Source organism: Gossypium hirsutum, chromosome A01, assembly GCF_007990345.1.
Source record: "Gossypium hirsutum isolate 1008001.06 chromosome A01, Gossypium_hirsutum_v2.1, whole genome shotgun sequence".
In the NCBI taxonomy this organism is placed as follows: Eukaryota; Viridiplantae; Streptophyta; class Magnoliopsida; order Malvales; family Malvaceae; genus Gossypium; species Gossypium hirsutum.
Window position 1 is genome coordinate 59,407,056 of NC_053424.1, and position 6,936 is coordinate 59,413,991.

Sequence of the window (6,936 nt, forward strand, 5' to 3'; positions counted from 1 at the left end):
GCTAATACATATATATATTTAAATATTTCAATTCAGCATATATAATTCACATTTAATTAAAATTAATTACATCTATTTGCTTATAAACTTACCTCGGACAATGAAAAACCGAAACATAACGACTAGTTGACAACTTTAGTTTTCTCCTAATCCAAATCCGATTTTCTCTTTTCTTGATCTAAATTAATATAAATTAAACTTATTTAATTAAATATTCAATCAAATTCATCCAAAAACACTAAATGGACAAATTACCATTTTACCCCTAACATTTTACATTTTTTACAATTTAGTCCAAATTGCACAAAACACAAAACATGCAAAATTTGCATACACCATGCTTAGGCCGAATACTCCTAGTGTTCATACAAGTCCATATATTTCATTTATTTTATGTTTTAGTCCTTCAAATTATTATTTTTGCAATTTAGTCCTAATTACTCAAAATCATCAAAAACTCCAAGACAAAACTTGTTAATCTAAAACATATCTTTCATATTTCACCATCAAACAAAAAAAATCACAAGCTTTCAAAAATGGCATAACTCAAAATATTCACCAAAATCAAAAATTCAAGCATGGGCCTTGTAGATAACTTAGCAACAATCTCAAAAACGTAAAAATTATCAAAAACCGAGCTAGTTGCATACCTTGATTGAGCTTTACTATGGCCGAGCCCTAGCTTTCTTTTTCTTTTCTTTCTTATTTATGTTTCGATCATGAGAAGAAAGTTTGAACACTAGTGTATTTTATTATATGTTTTATATTATTATTACATTTTAATTAATTACAATTATAACCTTTATAATTAAATAACTAAAACATATATTCCAAGGGTACCATCGGCCATCACTAACTCCAATGGTCTATTTGCAACTTAAGTGCTTCAATTTGAAAAGCCAATAGCAATTCGGCCCTTATACATTAAACTATCAAGTTTTTAATTTACCCAATTAAGTTCTTTTATTTAATCGGATACTCAAATGATAAAATTAAATCACGAAAATTTCACAGATATAAATTCACACATAATAAACATAGAAAATAATTTTTAAATATTTTTCTAACTCGGATTCGTGGTCCAGAGACCACCGTTCCAATTAGGGTCTAAATCGGACTGTTACAACTCTCCCCCCTTAGGGATTCTCATCCCCGAAAATCTTACTAGTGAATAGGTTTGGATAACGCTCTCTCATTGCATCCTCGGGCCCCCATGTTGCTTCCTCAACTTCATGTTTATGCCACAGTACCTTAACTAACAGAATTTTCTTATTTGTCAATTCTTTAACCTCAGAAGCTAGAATGCGAATCAGTTTTTCCTCATATGTCATATCAGACTTAATCACAATCTCAGAAAGATAAATCAAATGTGAGGGATCCGATTGATATCTACGAAGCATCGAAACATGCAATACAACGTGGATCTTTTCTAGCTCAGGTGGCAACAACAGTCTATAAGCAACCGGCACGAAACGCTCTATAATCTCATACGGCCCAATAAATCTCGGACTCAATTTACCTTTACGACCAAATCTGAGTAATTTCTTCCACGGTGAAACTTTCAAAAGTACTTTGTCCCTGATCTGAAACTCTATATCTTTTTGTTTCAAGTCTGCATATGATTTCTAATGATCTGATGCTGTTTTCAAACTTTCACGGATTACTTTCACTTTCTGTTCAGTCTCTCTAATCAAATTGACCCTATGTATCTTATTTTCACTGAGCTCAGTCCAATACAATGGTGTACAACATTTACGACTGTACAAACCCTTATAAGATTCCATTTCGATACTCGATTGAAAGCTATTATTGTATGCAAATTCAATCAGTGGTAATTATCTGTAACACCCCTCACCCGTATTTGACGCCGTGATAGGGCTCGAGGCATTATCGGGATTTCACGTTGATAAACATATTAAATCAAGTCACTAAGTTGCGCTCTAATTTAAAACTTTTCAAATATGTATATCCTTTCCCTTAAACAGGCTTTCGATACCTAAAACATGTCTAGAGGCGGTGCAGGACAAAATCGAGAATGTTTGATAAACTTTGGGCACCTTTTGGAAAAATTTCCTTATCTTAAAGTGTTACATGCCCGTGTAGATGGGCCATGTGGACTCACACGCCAGTGTGACTTGGGACACGCCCATGCCCTTCGGTCGTGTGCAACACTGACTTATCAACACAGTCGTGGCAGACGCCCGTGCTGCCTGCCCATGGGCAACACTGTCTTTTAGACACGGCAAGGACACACGCCCGTGTGGCCTACTCGTGTGCATTTTTTATTTAAAATTTTAAGTGCAGGGGACACACGGCCATAGCCCACACCCATTGGATGGAACCGTGTGTCACACACGACCTAGACACACGCCCGTGTGTCTGACCATGTGGACCCTAATAGGCTATTTTTCAAGCCTTAAGTCTCCCCTTTCTACTCCTTATACCTAGTGGTTACCAAGTTTGAAGGAAAACATGATTATACACTTGTAAATAATCTTGATAAAACTAGTTGTATGGAAACCTCATATCATTGGTTTCATACCTGAAAAGTTATTTCCCATTTAGTGTTTATGGGTTTCCATGTCACTTTAATTTGTCCAAAATTGGCTCGTTCATGTAACTCATTGCCAATTGGTAACAACCCATCACTGGTAAATAAAACCATACAAAAATTCGTAGGTCATAGCCTACTTCAATTAAGCCAATTTTCATGGCCATATACAAAAAGATAAACATATTTTTGCATGCCTTCATTTGGCAAATCAAATGACACATATAACAAAATACTCAAAAATCCTATACATGCCATTGAACAAAATAAAAATGTCTTTATACCAAAGCTTTACTAGTTGATTGTGTGTCGACTCTCCAATCGTCTTTCAGTCCTTATGAGTCCTCGATCTCTGTGAGATAGAGAAAAAGGGAAGGGTAAGCATTTACATGCTTAGTAAGCTCAAATACTGAAAAGTAAACTTACCGAGTAATTATTATACATCCATATTTAAATCATGAAATCATCTATCATGAAATGATTCCCTATCACATGCATTCAATCAATGAGTTAGTCACATAACAAAGCATCATGTAATTTATGTAGATGAGCTCCTTATTCATCATCTTATTGACATACATCATATTAATCCCGTTGAGTTTCTAGGAAATCTTGATGGAATACCCATTATCCATCAATTCTTACAAATGATCATTTCACATATATACACTCCCACGAACCTCACATCCTAGGCGGGATTACCAGTCCAGGCTAAATCCCTTATAATGACAAACACCCTTAATGAGCTCGGACCTAAATTACCAGTCCTGGCTAAATTCAGACCCCATATCGGATTACCCGTCCGGGCTAAATCCATAATGCACACATATTCTTCGGAAGCCTCGATCATTCAAGGAACACCCGTCCAAGCTAGATCCTTTTCATACTTGAGATCACAAATTACCCGTCCGGGCTAAATCCTTATTGTAACACATGCAGGATCTCAATTCACATGTCAATCGGGGTTATCCATCGAATTCCCCTTTTTAACCTCAACCGAGACATTTTTCACATGTTACCATCAAATATGCATTTCTATGATATTTCATGCCAATAATAAATGCAATCATCATGCATTCATAAATCATACAATTGTGCATGTCAAGAGTTTACTTCAAGTTATCCGAACTTACCTGGTATTCGTTTCGGAGTCGTGTTTCGGTTATTCCGAAACCTTACATTTTCCTCGATCGACCTCCGAAATTTATTCCTCGGGATCTATAACAATAAAAATAGATCATTAACACTCCACATTATACATTTCAAGTCTAAATTCCACCCCTGGTCCAAATGATCATTTTGCCCCTAACCTTTCACGTTTTTACGATTTAGTCCCTAGGCTCGTATAATGAAACACAAGCAATTTCTACCTTACTCAAGCCTAGCCGAACACTTTTCCCTCTTATGGTAGCCCACATTTTCCATTATTTTCACATTTCTACCACATATTTTACAACTTTTGCAAAAAGGTCCCTTTAGGGGTTTTTCATGAAAATCACCTAGGAAAAGTTGTTTAACACACTTCAAACTTTCATATTCCTCCATAAAACATCAAAATACAAGTAAATCATGCATGGGTAAATTTTAAAACATGAAACCTAGCATGAAATATGGGTAGAAATGGAGAGAGCAAGCTACCGAGACTTCAAAATTACGAAGAACATTAAAAATGGGGCTTGGGAGTACTTACTAATGAGCTTGAAAAGCTTGAAAACCCTAGATATGGAAACCCTATAAATTTTGGTCGCATGGAGAAGAAGAATGGCTGATTTTTGGTTCATTTTTCCCATTTTATTTCACTTAAATGCCAAATGACCAAAATGCCCTTAGGCCTGTTCTTTGAAATTTCATCCATGCAAGCCCATTTTTGTCCAAAAATTTAGAAATTGGGAAAATTGCTCCCCAAGACCTTCTATTTTATAATCTAAAGCAATTTCATGGAAATTGCTTCTAGAATCCAAGTTTTGCAATTTATTCAATTTAATCCAAAATTTTCCAACTGGGCACTTACTCAAAGAATTCCTTCATGAAACTTTAACACATGCATATTTTTATATTCTAAGCCTCATAATAATCATAAAATAAATATTTTGATGTCAGATTTGTGGTCCCAAAACCACTATTCTGACTAGGCCATATTTTGGGATGTTACAGTATCGTTCCCACGTACCTTCGAACTCGAGGATGCAACATCTCAACATATACTCAATTATCTGAATGATTCGTTCAGACTGGCCATCTATTTGCGAATTGAAAAATGTGCTGAAATGTAATTTCGTACCTAATGCATCTTACAGTTTCTTCCAAAACAGCGATGTAAACCTCGGATCTCTATCCGAAACAATAGAAATAGGCACACCATGTAATCTTAGAATCTGAGAAAAATATAACCCAGCTAGTGTGTCAAGCAAACAATCTGTACGAACCGAAACAAAATGAGCCAATTTAGTCAGTCTATCCACAATAACCCAGATTGCATCTTTCTTGCTCGGTGTTAACGGTAAACTGGATACAAAATCCATCATGACTATGTCCCATTTCCACTCTGGTATCATGATCGGTTGAAGCAATCAAGAAGGTACTGGTGTTCGGCTTTTACTTGCTAACAAACTAAAAATTTCGAAAAAAATTCAAAAAAGTCTCGTTTCATACCATACCACCAATAAAGTTGTTTCAGATCATTATACATTTTCGTACTACCCGGGTGAATAGATAACCGACTGCTGTGAGCTTTATTCAAAATCATCTAAATTAATTTTGAATTTCTCGGAACACATATTCAATTTTTGAATCTCAAACAACACTCAGTGTCAACTCTAAACTCTGAATCAACATTTGAATCACATTGAGCTCATTTTGTTATCAAATCATCATCAACTTTCTGAGCATCACATATTTGTTGAACAAATAACGATCTTTCTTTTAATTCAGCTATTATCAAACCATCATCAGACATAGCCATATACGCATTCATTGCACGTAAAGCAAATAGTGATTTTAGGCTTAAAGCATCAGCAACAACATAAGCCTTTCCTGGATGGTAATCAATTACAAGCTCGTAGCCTTTTAATAACTCTAACCATCATCGCTGTCTCAAATCCAAATGTTTTTGAGTCATCAAGTAATTCAAGCTTTTGTGATCAGAATAAACATGACATTTCTCACCGAATAGATAGTGACGCCATATCTTCAATGCAAACACAATAGCTGCCAATTCTAAGTCATGTGTCGGATAATTCTTTTCATGTAGTTTTAACTGTCTCGAGGCATAAGCTATGACTTTTCCTTCCTGCATCAAAACACAGCCCAAACCATTTAAAGATGCATCACTACAGATAACAAATTCTTTACCCGATTCTGGCTGGACTAACACTGGAGCTTCGGTCAAAAGGGCTTTCAACTGATCAAAACTTTTTTGGCACTTTTCTGACCATTCGAACTTAACATCTTTCTAAAGTAGCTTTGTCATCGGGGTTGCAATCATAGAGAAACCTTTCACAAACCGTCTATAGTAACCAGCAAGTCCTAGAAAACTCTGAACTTTAGAAAAATTTCTCAGAGGTTTCCAATCAAGTATAGATGAAATTTTACTAGGATCAACCTGAATACCTGATACTGATACAACATGGCCCAGAAAACTGACTTCATATAACCAGTACTCACATTTATTGAACTTCACATACAACTGTTTTTCTTGCAAAGTCTGTAACACAAGTCTTAAATGTTCGGCATGCTCAGCTTCATCATGAGAGTAGATCAAAATATCATCTATGAACACAACCACAAACTGGTCCAGATACTATCTGAAAATCTGATTCATCAAATCCATGAAAATAGTAGGTGCATTAGTAAGTCTGAAAGGCATAACTAAAAACTCATACTGTTCGTACCTTGTTCGGAAAGCAGTCTTTGGCATATCGGAGTCTTTAACTCACAACTGATAATAGCCTGATCTTAAATCTATCTTCGAAAACACTGTAGCCCCTTTCAGTTGATCAAACAGATCGTCAATTTGTGGTAACGGATACTTATTCTTTATAGTCACCATGTTGAGTTGTTGGTAATCAATACACATCCTCATAGTTTCATCTTTCTTTTTCACAAATAGAACTGGTGCACCCCAAGGAGAAAAACTCGGTCGCGTGAAACCTCTATCTGTCAACTCTTGCAACTAAGCTTTCAATTCTTTTAATTCAGTAGGTGCCATCCTATATAGAGCTATCGATATCGGAGCCGTCCCTGGTACTAATTTAATACCAAACTCAACTTCTCGAATAGGTGGTAAACCTGGTAATTCTTCAGGAAACACATCTGGATACTCGCACACAACAGGTACTGATTCAATCTTTCTTTCGGTTACTTTACTATCAAGTACATATGCAAAG